This window comes from Glycine max, chromosome 1 (genome assembly GCF_000004515.6).
Source record: "Glycine max cultivar Williams 82 chromosome 1, Glycine_max_v4.0, whole genome shotgun sequence".
NCBI lineage: Eukaryota > Viridiplantae > Streptophyta > Magnoliopsida > Fabales > Fabaceae > Glycine > Glycine max.
The window spans coordinates 14653168-14667109 of NC_016088.4; positions in this window are offsets into that span (position 1 = coordinate 14653168).

Below are 13942 nucleotides of genomic sequence, written 5' to 3' on the forward strand. Positions count from 1 at the left end.
TCCTTTCGATCCTTGATCGGGAGCTTTCTTTCCTTCCTTTTTTGCTTTCTCCCATCCTTTGGTTGGGAATTTTCTTTCTTTTCTTTTCGCTTTCTCCCACTCTTTGATTGGTAATTTCCTTTCCTTTTTTTGCTTTCTCTTTGATTGGAAATTTTCCTTCTCTTCTTTTTTTTTGCTTCAGAGGGTAAGGATCGACATTCTCACCTTGGGTCAAGGGTTATGGTGATTTAGGATTTTGGCTCAAGGCTTGTAGAATGGCTAGACATGATACATGTCAGGGATTGGTTTGGTTCAAGGATAAAAAGGGATGCCCCATATTATTTCCATGACACAAATGCAAAAATGATGATTTGGAAACTTTATGCAAAACTGGTCATGCATGCACCTATGTGGACACTCAAGCGTCAAATTTTTATGGTCATGTGATGCTAGGGCTCAGGATTCATTTCCTCTATTTTAGTCAGCCCAACGTTTCCAAAATATGTTCTTTTATCCATTTGTGCATTCATCCGAGTCCATTTTGGGCGTCCGGGAAAATTTTCACAGCATTCACCCTTCAGGTGTACACACATTTTTTTCAAAAACTAGCTATGATCGGCGAATTTTCTTTTCAAACAAAAGTCGGAAATCATCTCTTTCAAAAAAAACATGTTGGTTCTTTATCTTCTATTTTCCTTCTTTTTCTCCTTACTTGCTCTCTCTTTCTTTTTTTATATTTTTATCATGATGATTTTGGTTTGTTTTATTTTTTGGACAATGTTCCTAAGCAAAAAACTCTACACGGTTCCAGAATTTCAAATAAACATCATCGATAATAATGATATAAGCGCTAACGCAACAATCCAAACAAAAATGTATGCGCTGTACAAATGACAATCGAAACAACAAAAACAAACATTAGTCTCCCAAGTAAAAAAAAAAATAACATAACATAAAAAATGATAAAAGAAATATGAAAGAAAACATGAATCTGGGGATCTCCCAGTCATGTAGCTCCACTCCCTCCCAAGAAGTCAAGCAAATCAGCCATCTCCTCGTCCTCGTGGGCCTCCTCTCCATCGTCGGGAGCCCCTGGGGGTGCCTCTCCTGCTTGGGCCTCGGGCCAATCCCCGGGCCATGCGACCTCTGCCCTGAACTGGTCTGGAGTAGGGCATGAAAAAGAAGCGAAGCCCTGGCTCTGCATGCTGAGGCTCAGCTGGTAAAGACAATCATGGGTCTGTACGTGTGCCCGGTGGTTGGCCGCCTGCTGGCGAACCAAATGCCGTAAATACTGCTCCACGTCAAACGACCCAGCCGGGCCAGCCTGATGAGGTGGTGGTGGCGCGCCTGAGGCCTGTGGAGCATCACCCTGAGCCTGTCTCTGGGTGCAGTACTTCTCAATAAAAGCCCGGGTGATGGGCGGCCGAATCACCTTGGTAGGTGCAACGGGGACTCCGAACGACTGGCAGAGTCCTGTGATCAGTGCGGGAAATCCCAGGGCCCTGTTGGACTTATCTAGGTCCAAAGGGTGCCTGGTCGGCGCCATACCTGCAAATAGATAGATGGCATCAACGATCAACTGAGCCACGTGAATACTCATCCATGTCAGGATGGCGTACACCAGCTGACACTTCGGCAAAGGGAGATCGGAATTATGATCGCTGGGCAGAATGTTGCTGAGCAGCAACGTCATCCACATCTGGGTCAGGGTGGTCATGTTGGTGCGCATGATTCGCACTCGCCTCCCTGCAGCAGTTCAGGCAAAATCCTGCCCCGGTATACACAACAACTGGGTGATGGCCTCCTCATCAAAACCATCGGACCGGTTCCTCCTCTGGCCATACTCGCACTCTTGGCCCTCTTCCAGCACTAAAGGATATCCCAGGAACTGGCTGATAGCATCCGCATCGAACGGGATCCACTGACCCCTCACCTAGGATCTCATATCTCGCACGCCCTCCTCCGTAGGCCAAGCATTGGCATAAAATTCGAGGACTATGTCTGGGTCGAACTTGGCCATGGGGGTAACCAGTGATGCCCACCGCCAGCGAACTATCTCCTCCTGGAAATCGGTATACTCATCGTCCCTGAGCTGGACGCGTCGCTCCCGGAGAAATGACCATCCCTTGATGGCCTCGAAGCGCTGCTGGTGTTCAGCGCTCCTAAAGCGGTAGCTGTCATACTCGGGAGCGGAACTGGTTCCTTTGGCCACTTTATCCTTCTTGGACCTCTTTGAGGCCAGCTTCCTCGGGGCCATTTCCTGCGAAGGCAAACATTTGGAAAGTTAGTTTTACCAAGAAATGCTACTCTTAAAACAAAAATAGCATACAACCTCCTCCAATAAACACAAACATCAATGTAAATTTAGAGCAAACTCATGCACATACTCCCTTACGAACACTCACTCGCACAAGATATTCTTCTAACTAAGAAAAATGCACCCATGCACAATCAAGGCACCTTCGTTACCTAGATCACTTATATGTACTTCCAAGGTGTATTTGCTACCTACATCACATGCATTTTCTTTGCTAAATTTACATACATGCATGCTCAAAGCACTTTGGCTACCAAAAATTGCATACGTGCACATTCTGGTATTTCTAATACCTATACATACACAAACTTCGTGATGAATCTTGGCTACCTACACAATAAGGTGCTACATTTCATGCTTTATTCAAGTGTTTTTGCTACCTAAAGTCGCATGCAAATTCAAGTATATTTTCTTTTGCTGACTAAAATGGCATTCAAATTAAAAAGTATCTTTGTAAGGTATTTTCTTTACATAAAATGCAACATATATATATTTCTTGTGAGACATTTTGACTACCAAAAATTACATGTACATACATCCAAGTATTTTGCTACCACGCCCAAAGTGTAAATTTCCAAAGGTATTTTGCTACCTATTCTACACCTACACATTTATGATGAACAAAATTCCTAAACATCTAGGCGTAGGGAAACTATTGTAGCGTGGCTCATAGCTGATTGCTGGCCAAAAAGGGTAGCTTCACCCAATATGCACCCACTCTTGTGTTCTCTTGCATAAAAACTTTGGTTCCTAGGCCTAGGATATATGTGGGGCAATTACTCTAGCCCTTACGAAACTGAATACATGTCCCAAAAAATAGAAAACATGTGCAAACCAAATTGTCCCATAGGTTGTTTCCCTACAAAAATCACGCGCTAATGCCATTGAGGCATTTCACCGAACACTTGGCGGGCGCGCGTTTAGGCATCAATAGCAAGAGAACGGGGACAATGTGGCATGTCCCATTGCTTCAAAATGCATTATAGGCCTAGGGCCATCTCATACAAACCCCCAATTCAACCCAATCAAGCAAGAAAACAAACCAAAATTGCCCCACATATTTGAGCACATTCCCACAATTTAGAGCACCAAAAGGAGATCAAAATACACCAATGAAAACCTAGAAAGCTTAAGGATGGAATACTTACTTGTTGGTGATGAATAAAAGCGCAAAACGGAATCAAAAAATGCGAAAAACAGTGACCCTAGGGCTGCAAACTCGTAAATTCCATGGGTGTTGCTTTTGAATGGGGGAAAAGAATTTTTTGAATGCAAAAACGTCCCCCTTCTTCATTTTTTATATTTTGGTGCAGGGGTTGCTCGCCCAGGCGAGCTAACCTGCACTTTTTTTTTTTTGAGGGGAACATTAACCATGTCCCCTCCTTCCTTATGGGTTAGCGTTTTGCCTATTTGAGCCTACTTAAGTTAGAATTAGGCGTTAATTACTTAAAAAAAACAAGCAATAGTAGTAAAATACTGCGAATTCAAAGGATACTGGGCTGCCTTGCGCGACGTTCTCTGCTTGTTTAGCACAGAGAAGGGGCAACGATCGGTCGGTCGTGACCCCATCCCCACTTGCATCCGTCCCTATGTACCTGCAAGTAAGAAACAACAAGGTGTGGCAAATCTCGACCGCGTCGTTGTCTTACCTTGATTGGTTTCTGCTGTTTTAGCTTTGTCTATACCCCAGAAGGTAGCTCAAGATGATCCTGCCCGTGTTTTACCACAACAATATGCATGCGTATGCGTATGCATGAATGTTTTCAAACGCAGCAAATTTTAGTGAAAGTTGGTTTAGGTTCAATTTTAATTAAGCGCTTGGGGCATCCCATGAACTGAGCGGAAGGGCTCAGGAGATCACAAATTAACACAAGGTTTAAAACCAACGTGAGGACTAAAGCCTCGAACCCACATTCACTTCTTTAAAAGATTGTAACGAGAGATACAATAGACGGGGAATCCCTGGGGGAAACCCAGAAAACACATAAAGATAAAGAACATGCAGGGACATCCTTAATTGCCCCAGATTCTAAGCATAATATCGCTTGACGACATCAGAGTTCACGGGTGAAGGTAGCTCTTCGCCATCCATGTTGGTAAACACCAGGGCTCTTCCGGAAAAAGCCCTCTTCACAACAAAAGGCCCTTCGTAGTTTGGGGCCCATTTTCCTCGATTGTCCTTGACAGCATGGGACATTTTCTTTAGCACAAGGTCTCCCTTATGGAACTTGCGCAAGCGTACCTTCTTGTTGAATGCATTCTTCATTCTTTGCTGGTACAAGCGCCCATGACTCATGGTCGTTAAGCGCTTACCTTCAATGAGGTTGAGCTGGTCATAGCGCGTTTGAGCCCACTCTGATTCCTTTAATCCGGATTCCACCAAGATCCTTAATGACGGGACTTCTACCTCAAACGGTAGCACAGCCTCCATCCCATATACCAATGAGAACGGCGTTGCCCTAGTTGACGTTCGTACTGAAGTTCGGTAACCGTGTAACGCGAATGGGAGCATCTCGTGCCAATCTTTGTACGACACGGTCATCTTTTGGATAATCTTTTTGATATTTTTATTGGCCGCTTCCACGACTCCGTTCATCTTTGGTCGGTAGGGTGTGGAATTGTGATGTTGGATTCTAAACTCCTCGCACATTTCCCTCATCATCTTGTTATTCAGGTTGGTGCCATTGTCCGTGATAATCTTCCTTGGCAAACCGTATCGGCAGATGATCTCTCTCTTAATGAACCTGACCACTACACCCCTCGTGACATTGGTGTAGGAGGCCGCCTCGACCCACTTGGTGAAATAATCTATCGCCACGAGGATGAAGCGATGACCATTCGAGGCCTTGGGCTCAATGGCCCCGATGACATCTATTCCCCACATGGAGAAAGGCCAAGGGGCGGACATGACATTCAGAGGATGCGGTGGAGCATTGACATTGTCTGCGAACGCTTGACATTTGTGGCATTTCCTTACATGGACACAACAATCACTTTCCATGGTAAGCCAATAATAACATGCCCTTAGGATCTTTCTGGCCATAGCATGCCCATTGGCGTGCGTTCCAAACGAGCCCTCATGGACTTCCTTAATCATGTGGTTCGCCTCTTTGGCATCCACGCACCGCAGGAGTGTCATGTCGTGGTTTCTCTTATATAGTATGCTTCCGCTCATGAAGAAACCGGCCGCCAATCTTCTCAATGTCCTCTTATCATTGTCGGCAATCTCTGGCGGGTATTCTTTGCTTACGACATATCGCTTGATGTCGAAATACCAAGGCTTACCGTCCCGTTCCTCCTCTACTTGGCAACAATGCGCGGGTTTGCCACGACACCAAAATTCAATGTATGGTAGATCCTCGTGCGGCGTTAGCTGGAACATAGACGCAAAAGTAGCAAGCGCATCCGCCATTTGATTTTCCTCGCGGGGAACATGATGGAAGGAGATCTCATCAAAGGTCTTAGCCAATTCCTTGATATAGGATTTGTAGGGTATCAACTTGGGATCTCTAGTTTCCCATTCCCCTCTCAGCTGATGGATTACCAACGCTGACTCGCCGTACACCTTGAGTAGTTTGACATTGGAGTCAATCGCTGCCTGGACGGCCAGGGCACATGCTTCATATTCGGCCATGTTGTTGGTGCAGTCGAATCCTAGCCTGGCTGTGAAAGGTACACATTGATTGTCCGGAGAGACCAATACTGCTCCAACGCCATGGCCTAGAACATTCGACGCTCCGTCAAACCATACAGTCCATTTGTCCCGATCTTCGTCCAATTTTTCCTCAAGCAAGGCCATGATGTCCTTATCCGGGAATTCGGGATGCATGGGCTGATAGTCGTTAAGAGGCTGCTGAGCCAAATAATCTGCCAAGGCACTTCCTTTTATCGCCTTTTGGGTGACGTAAACTATATCAAACTCGGATAGCAGGACTTGCCACCGGGCGATTCGTCCTGTGAGAGCTGGCTTTTCAAAGATGTACTTGACTGGGTCCATCTTGGATATCAACCAGGTAGTATGGCTCAGCATGTACTGCCTTAGGCGATGGGATGCCCATACTAAAGCACAATACGTTCTTTCGAGCAAGGAGTAATTCATTTCACAGGTCGTGAACTTCTTACTTAGGTAGTAAATAGCGCGCTCTTTCTTTCCGGATTCGTCATGTTGCCCCAGCATACACCCCATTGACTCGTCCAAGATTGTCATGTACAAGATGAGAGGCCTTCTAGGTACTGGTGGCATAAGCACAGGGGGATTCATGAGGCACTTCTTGATCCTTCCGAAAGCCTCTTGGCAACCCTCGTTCCAGCGGTCAGTTTGGTTTTTGCGTAAGAGTTTGAACAACGGCTCACAAATGGCGGTGAGCTGCGATATGAATCTGGCAATATAATTCAAGCGTCCTAGGAAACCTCGGACTTGCCTCTCTGTACGGGGTTCCGGCATCTCAAGGATAGCCTTCACCTTTTCGGGGTCTACCTCTATCTCTTTCTGGCTTACAATGAAACCAAGCAATTTCCCTGATTTGACCCCAAAGGTACACTTGGCGGGGTTCAACCTTAATTGATATTTCTTAAGCCTTTCGAACAACTTCCGCAAGTTGACAAGGTGTTCTTCCTCGGATTTAGATTTAGCAATTATGTCGTCCACGTAGACCTCGATCTCTTGGTGCATCATATCATGGAACAAAGCTACCATGGCCCGTTGATAAGTTGCCCCGACATTCTTGAGCCCAAAGGACATCACCTTGTAACAGAATATCCCCCACAGGGTGACAAAGGTAGTCTTTTCCATATCTTCTGGCGCCATCTTTATCTGATTGTAACCGGAGAAACCATCCATGAAGGAAAACAAGGCGAAATTGGCCGTATTATCTACAAGGATATCGATGTGTGGTAAAGGAAAATTGTCCTTGGGACTGGCCCGATTCAGGTCCCGATAATCCACACACATTCGTACTTTCCCATCCTTCTTAGGGACTGGTACAATGTTGGCAACCCATTCTGGGTACCGAGCGATGGCCAGAAAACCAGCGTCAAATTGCTTCTTCACTTCTTCTTTTATCTTCAAGGATGTTTCGGGTGAACCTTCTCAGTTTCTGCTTTACCGGGGAACACTCGGGATTTAGAGGTAATCGGTGTTGTACAATGTCAGAACTCAAACCGGGCATATCTTGGTACGACCAAGCAAAGATGTCTTGGTAGTCTCTTAGCAGGGTTATTAATTCTTCACGGATAGGTGCGGTAATACCTGTGCCTATCTTTACTTCCCTTTTTCCACTGCCAATTCCCAAGTCTACTAGTTCTGTTTCTTCTTGATGAGGCCCCATTTCTTGGTCCTCATGGGCGACTATCCTTTCTAATTCCGGGGGAAGTCCCACATCCTCGTTCCCTTCATCTTCCGTTTGATTCGTTTCTTGCTCGAAGTTGATAGGCGGGTCCCAGGTATCAGTACCTTCGAGGGACTCGTCATCGGATCTACCGTTTTAAAAATAAAGAAGTAAACATGCAAATGGATGAGAATGGGTAGAGACGTAGGAACAAATGAAGAAAGATCCTTGTATTATAAATTCAAAAACAAAAGACACAAAGCCTTAACAAAAGAAAAACTCTAAAGCCTAGGCCCAACTATAGAGCTTTTAAAACCGTAAAGGTTTACATTATGTTCGTTGCGTAAATGTCGGGGCGTTCCTCCACTCGCCAATTTCCCAGCTGGAAATCAGGAGGGCATGGTCATACCACATCCAATGTACTCGGAACATCATCTTCGTATATCGCGACCACTTGACCTTCGTCCCCCAGACCCGCGCTTATAAAGCTCCTACTTATGTGGCAGGGTGGGCTTCCTTCACCTTCTTGTCTCAACCGCGTGCTTTGACTACCGCTCTTCGTTCCCGCGATGCTTCTCTTTATATCTGCCTGAGTGGGTTTATAGCCTAACCTGTACTTCCCACGATTTCCTTTGGCATTTATCAGGCTAGTTATGCCGCCGTTGTCTTTGCCTAAACCTATTCTGGGTTCGTAACCATTCCCCAACATAACTCAGGCCATCATTACTGCTACATCGGGCAGGCAAGCTTGCCCAGAGAAGGAATCCACGGAGGAAATGCTTACCACCTCGAAAGACTGGAAAGCAGTTTCTAATGACTCCTCTGCGGCCTCCACATAAGGCATAGAGGATGGTCAGCTCACCAAGATGTCTTCCTCGCCTGATACGATGACCAGATGCCCTTCCACTACAAATTTCAACTTTTGGTGGAGTGTAGAGGGAACAACTCCCACCGAGTGGATCCACGGACGCCCCAACAGACAGCTGTAGGGGGGGTTAATATCCATTATTTGGAAGGTAACTTGACAGGTGTGAGGGCCTATCTGTATTGGGAGGTCGATCTCTCCCCTAACCTCTCGGCGGGTGCCGTCGAAGGCACGAACCACCATTGAACTCGGCTTTAGGTGGGAAGCATTGAATGGTAATTTCTCCAAAGTGCTCTTAGGCATCACGTTTAAACTGGAACCATTATCGATGAGCACCTTGGCTGCGATATGGTCCATACACTTGACTGATACGTGCAAAGCTTTATTATGCCCTCTCCCCTCGGCGGGGATTTCTTCTTCGGCGAAGGCGAGATAGTTGTTGGCAGTGATATTATTGACCAGCCCTCTGAAACCTTCTATTGAGATGTCTTGGGCCTCGTGGGCCTTGTTCAAAACTTTTACTAGTAGAGCCCGATGAGGCTCGGAGCTCATAAGTAACTCCAACACCGAGACCCTGGCCGGGGTTTTGTTGAGCTGTTCGATAACCTTGAATTTGCTCTGCTGAATTATACGGAGGAACTTGCTGGCTTCCTCTAGCGACACCTCCTTTTTACCATCCTTTTTCTCCGGAAGACCTTTCGCCGGAATATCTTTATTCGAAGTGAGGGGTGCTTCGTCATCTTGTTCCTCCACCACTTTTGCTTTCCCCTTGACGTTCGCGGGTTGGACTGGTAGGTCCGGAGGCGCAAACACACGACCGCTACGGGTCACACCACCCAGTCTCGTGATATTTGTTACCTTAGCCGACAACGAGCTGACGTCGGTGGCTTCTTCTTCCTTCTCCCTCAGAGGTGTATATCTCCATGGGACTGCGTGGCTATTTTGGTATGGGAAAGGGACAGGTTTAGCTGCCAAGGGGTGTCCGGCCTTTTGCGAAGCTGTGCCCTTGGTGAAGTATATCACCAAGGGTTTGGGCTTCGCAACACTGCTCCCATCCGTGGACTGCATGCATATGTGCTGTTCTTCTCTTCCTTTACTGCCGACTTCCAGTCGACCCTGATCTATCATCCGCTGTAACAATTCCTCCACTTCCAAACACGTTTCCATGTTATGCAGCTCGCCGGAATGCAGCAAACAGGAATCCTCCTTACGCCCACTATGGGGAATCACACCTCCTTTTTGTAGGGCCTCAAAGATAAACCTCCTAGGGGTTGCCACGTCCCTCAAAGGTTTAGACCTGCGCGGCCTATCGGACTCCACGGCATTAACCGCTCCCCCTCCATGATTGGCGAGCGGGTTGGTTTTCACATTGGGCCGATCCTCTTGGAAAGTCAGCCATCCAGCATCTATCAAATGTTGGACCTTGTGTTTAAAGGCCAAGCATTTTTCAATGGAATGCCCCGGGGCACCCCCATGGTACTTGCAAGTTGCGTTAGGGTCATACCACTTTGGGAAAGGGGGTTGGAAGACCTTTCCGGGAGTTACCACGACCAATTGGTTGGCGATGAGGGACGGCAAGAGGTCTTCATACGTCATTGGGAGTGGGGTGAATTCTTGAAATGGCCTCGGAGGGAAGTTCCTTATTGCATTGGAATTGCCGGCCGGGCGAGTTGTGTTCGGAGTTGGAACTGGGGGAGCTTCCCTCTGGGTGGGTGCCTTAGGCTGCACAGGTGCTGAACTAGAGGCGTTCCCGGTGTGAGCCGAGAAGCTCGGGTGATGTTGCGCATACTGATGGGTTCCATGAGGGGTCTGCGGGGGTTTGACCCATGCGGGCGTTGAAGAGATGGCATGGGCATTTCCTTCCTTCCTTTTTGCCCCCGTTGTCCCGATTCTTTTGGCATTCGCACTCGTGGAGGAAACGTAATCGAACTTTCCTCTTTTCAATCCTACCTCGATTCTTTCCCCGGTGAACACTAGGTCCGCGAAGCTGGACGGCATGTAACCTACTAGCTTCTCATAATAGAACACTGGCAAAGTGTCTACCATCATAGTGATCATCTCTCTCTCGACCATGGGAGGAGCCACTTGTGCTGCCAGGTCTCTCCACCGCTGTGCGTATTCTTTAAAGGTTTCGCCTTCTTTCTTGAACATATTCTGCAGCTGAGTGCGATCGGGAGCCATATCGGAATTATACTGATATTGCCTTAGGAAGGCAGTAATCAGATCCTTCCAAGTACGGATACGGGAAGCTTCCAAATTAGTGTACCAAACTACCGCGGCTCCGGCCAAGCTATCTTGAAAAAAGTGTATTAATAGCTTCTCATCCTTAGAGTGTGCGCCCGTCTTGCGACAGTACATCTTGAGATGGTTCTTGGGACAAGTCGTCCCTTTATACTTGTCGAAGTCCGGTACTTTGAACTTCGGAGGGATAACAACATCGGGTACTAAGCAGAGATCCGTCATGTCTGCGAACGGATAGTCACCAAATCCTTCCACGGCCCTCAGTCTTTCCTCGAGGAGATCGAGCTTCCTCCTTTCTTCAGTTGCCGGGGGCGGTCCTTCCATGGACAAAACTATTGGTTGTGTCGTGATGTTGGGCTGAGGCAACGTGCTGGGTGCCGGCCCTTCGGGGATCGGGGGATAGAACTCGACATCCCTTCGAGCATAGTCTTGAGGGTCTTCGTGGACCTCGTCGGGCTGTTGAGGGGGCTCTCTTTCAAGGACGGGAGAAGCAATATGGCCCGCATCGTCTTGCAGGACGGGTGGTGAGTAGTTGGGCGGCAATCCATAAGGGTAAGCCGCTCGGTTGTATCCCAGATGAGGGTTGCCGTCATGCCCCAGCATGTTCCTTCCTCGTCCTACTATGTTTGAGGGAGGATGGCGCGCGGTAGCCAAGAGAGTTTGGTCTGCTTCGGCAGCCGAACTGACAGCGGCAGCGGTGGCCACGTTTTTCTCCATGAGCTGCCTCATTCCTAACATGGCCTCCATCATGGAAGCCATCTGTTCTTTCAGAGCCGACATGTCGGCTTTCATCTGTTCCTATGTCTCCTCTTGATCACCCATCGTTCTAGATTTGGATCTGGTGCGATAGGGATTCCTTGTGGCGCGTTTAGTTATGGTGTTTTTCCCTAAAAAACCAAACATGAGGAGTGGGTAAAGAAAGAAAGAATGCATGCTAGAGATAAAATGCAGGAGTGATTTGATTCGCACAAGCTTTTTGGAGTAGAAACATGGGACCAACTCATTTTATTTCAGAAAGTCGTATCTAGTCAAGATCTGAGAGACCATACAAGTTTCCTAGCGGTTTCTAATTATATGGGCCATTAAGTCTATCATATGCTGACAATAGCCGAGAAGCCCATGAATTTCTTCGGGGGCGGAGTAGGTGTCCGCCATTGCCTTGGCCTTGGCTAACAATCGGGGAAGTTCTTGACTCTCGTTCAAGGTAAGAGCAAACCGATCCATCCACATGGTTGCCTCTTGGTGTAAAGAGTCGATCACCCTTCCTCTAGCCTCTTTTTCCGCGTATACTTGGGCATATTCGTCCGCGACCCTATGCTCGTGGGCCGTGGCTAGACTTAACTCTTCTTGGTACTTGGCGATGATAGCTAGCATGTTGGTCTCCGTCTCGCATAAACGTCGAGACAAGCTTCTTTTGGACCTTGAACAGGCAACTAACTCCTCTTTCAAGACCATGCTATGTGCTCGCGACTGGTCCCTCTCTTCCCTTCGCAGCTTGAGTTCACTGTTGCTACCCCACAGAGCTCCGTGAAATTTGTTACGGCCATACTCTTCCTTGCGAGCCCTCTTGGTCTCTTGTTCAAGGGCTCTTGCGGTAGTTGCATTCTCTTCCCGTAATCCGGCACATTCCTTCCAGATGTGTGTAGCGGCTAACTTGAACTTCTCCTTGGCAAGTTTCGCCTTTCCTAACTTATTTTTGAGAGCTTGGACTTCTTCGTCCTCTTCCGGTGCTTCGAAACTCTCTTCGTTGACGACTTTTAACTTGGCGAGCCAATCTAAACCTCATATATGAACTTTCAGCCATTCATGGTAACCACCAATGATGCCATTGCGAATGCCCCTAAGTTCTTGATCTTTCCTTAACGGGGTTTCCCATGCCTTATCGATTCTTTGTATAGCCTTGAAATTTTGCGCACCGAAATCTCTCACAAGGAAAGGAGACATGCTTTCTTCCATCGGTGCTCCTCTCATGGGGTACCCTAGTTGCCTTATAGCGAGCGCGGGATTGTAGTTAATACAACCCCTCGTTCCTATCAGCGGAATGTTTGGGTACCCTCCACATGAGAAAAGGACTCCCTCCTTTCCTTCCTTCCATCGGGGGAACCAATTGATTGTTCTATCTCCTATCCCAGCCAAAAGTTGGTCCCAATCTATTCTTCTATTTTCAGCACATGAGCGATGGCTTTGGAGCGGACATGGATGCCTTGTGTCTTGCTGGAACAGGTGTGAAACCAACCAAACACAGAGAGCGGGCAAACAACAAATAATCCGTGCGCTACTCTTCTCGCACCTTCGGTCAAATGTGTCAAATAAATCTGCCAAGACAGCTACCACCGGACTTTCCTTGCTATGGTGGTATGCAAGGTAAGCGTCGATTGCGGCTAGGTCCACCAAACCATCTACGTTTGGAAAGAGGACGACCCCAAAGATTAGCAATGCTAACACATCCATAAACGGGACCCAATCTTATTGATTTGCCATATCCCTCGCTTTGTCTTCTAGGTACTTCCGTGGTAGGCCCGCTATGCCGTTTCGAGTTTGTTTTACGCGGTCCAAACCTCTTGCTGAATCCTTGACCACAGTTGCAATTCTGCTCAAAGAGGGGAGACACCCGGAGAAAAGATATGGTTTTCTTCCCCCGAGAGGACATCCTAGAATCTCCTCAAATTCTTCAATGGTCGGTACCAATTGGAAGTCTCCGAACGTAAAGCATCTCAAAGGCTGGTCGTAGTATTGGGTGAGTGATGCAATGGCTTCTATGGATACCTCTGCTATGGTCAAATCTAAGATCTTTCCGTAAGTCTTGCGGAAGGCTTGCATTTGGAGAGGTTCCATCAACCGCCCTAATTCCTTGATGCTGGTGGTATCTAGGCCTTTAACCTTGACTTGGTAAAACCTCTTGCTGGTTTGATTTGTCCCCATGCTTACTAAAGTGAGACAAAAAGTTGGTGCAAATCAAAACTCCGATATCTCATGGGTGGAATGGATGAATGCATGAAGGAATGCATATGACACAGAAGTAATTTAGGAATGCGGGAGCCCAGGAAACTATCTCCTTTTTAGACACAACGTCTAGGGGTAGCAAAGTGCCCCAACGTATGTATTTAAGACGGTGACCCGGACCCTCGGTTGATTTGTCTATAGAGGGGATCAAGACAGAACCCGTGTGCGATGCATATGCAAAAGGTGCAATACGGGAATGTACATAGTATG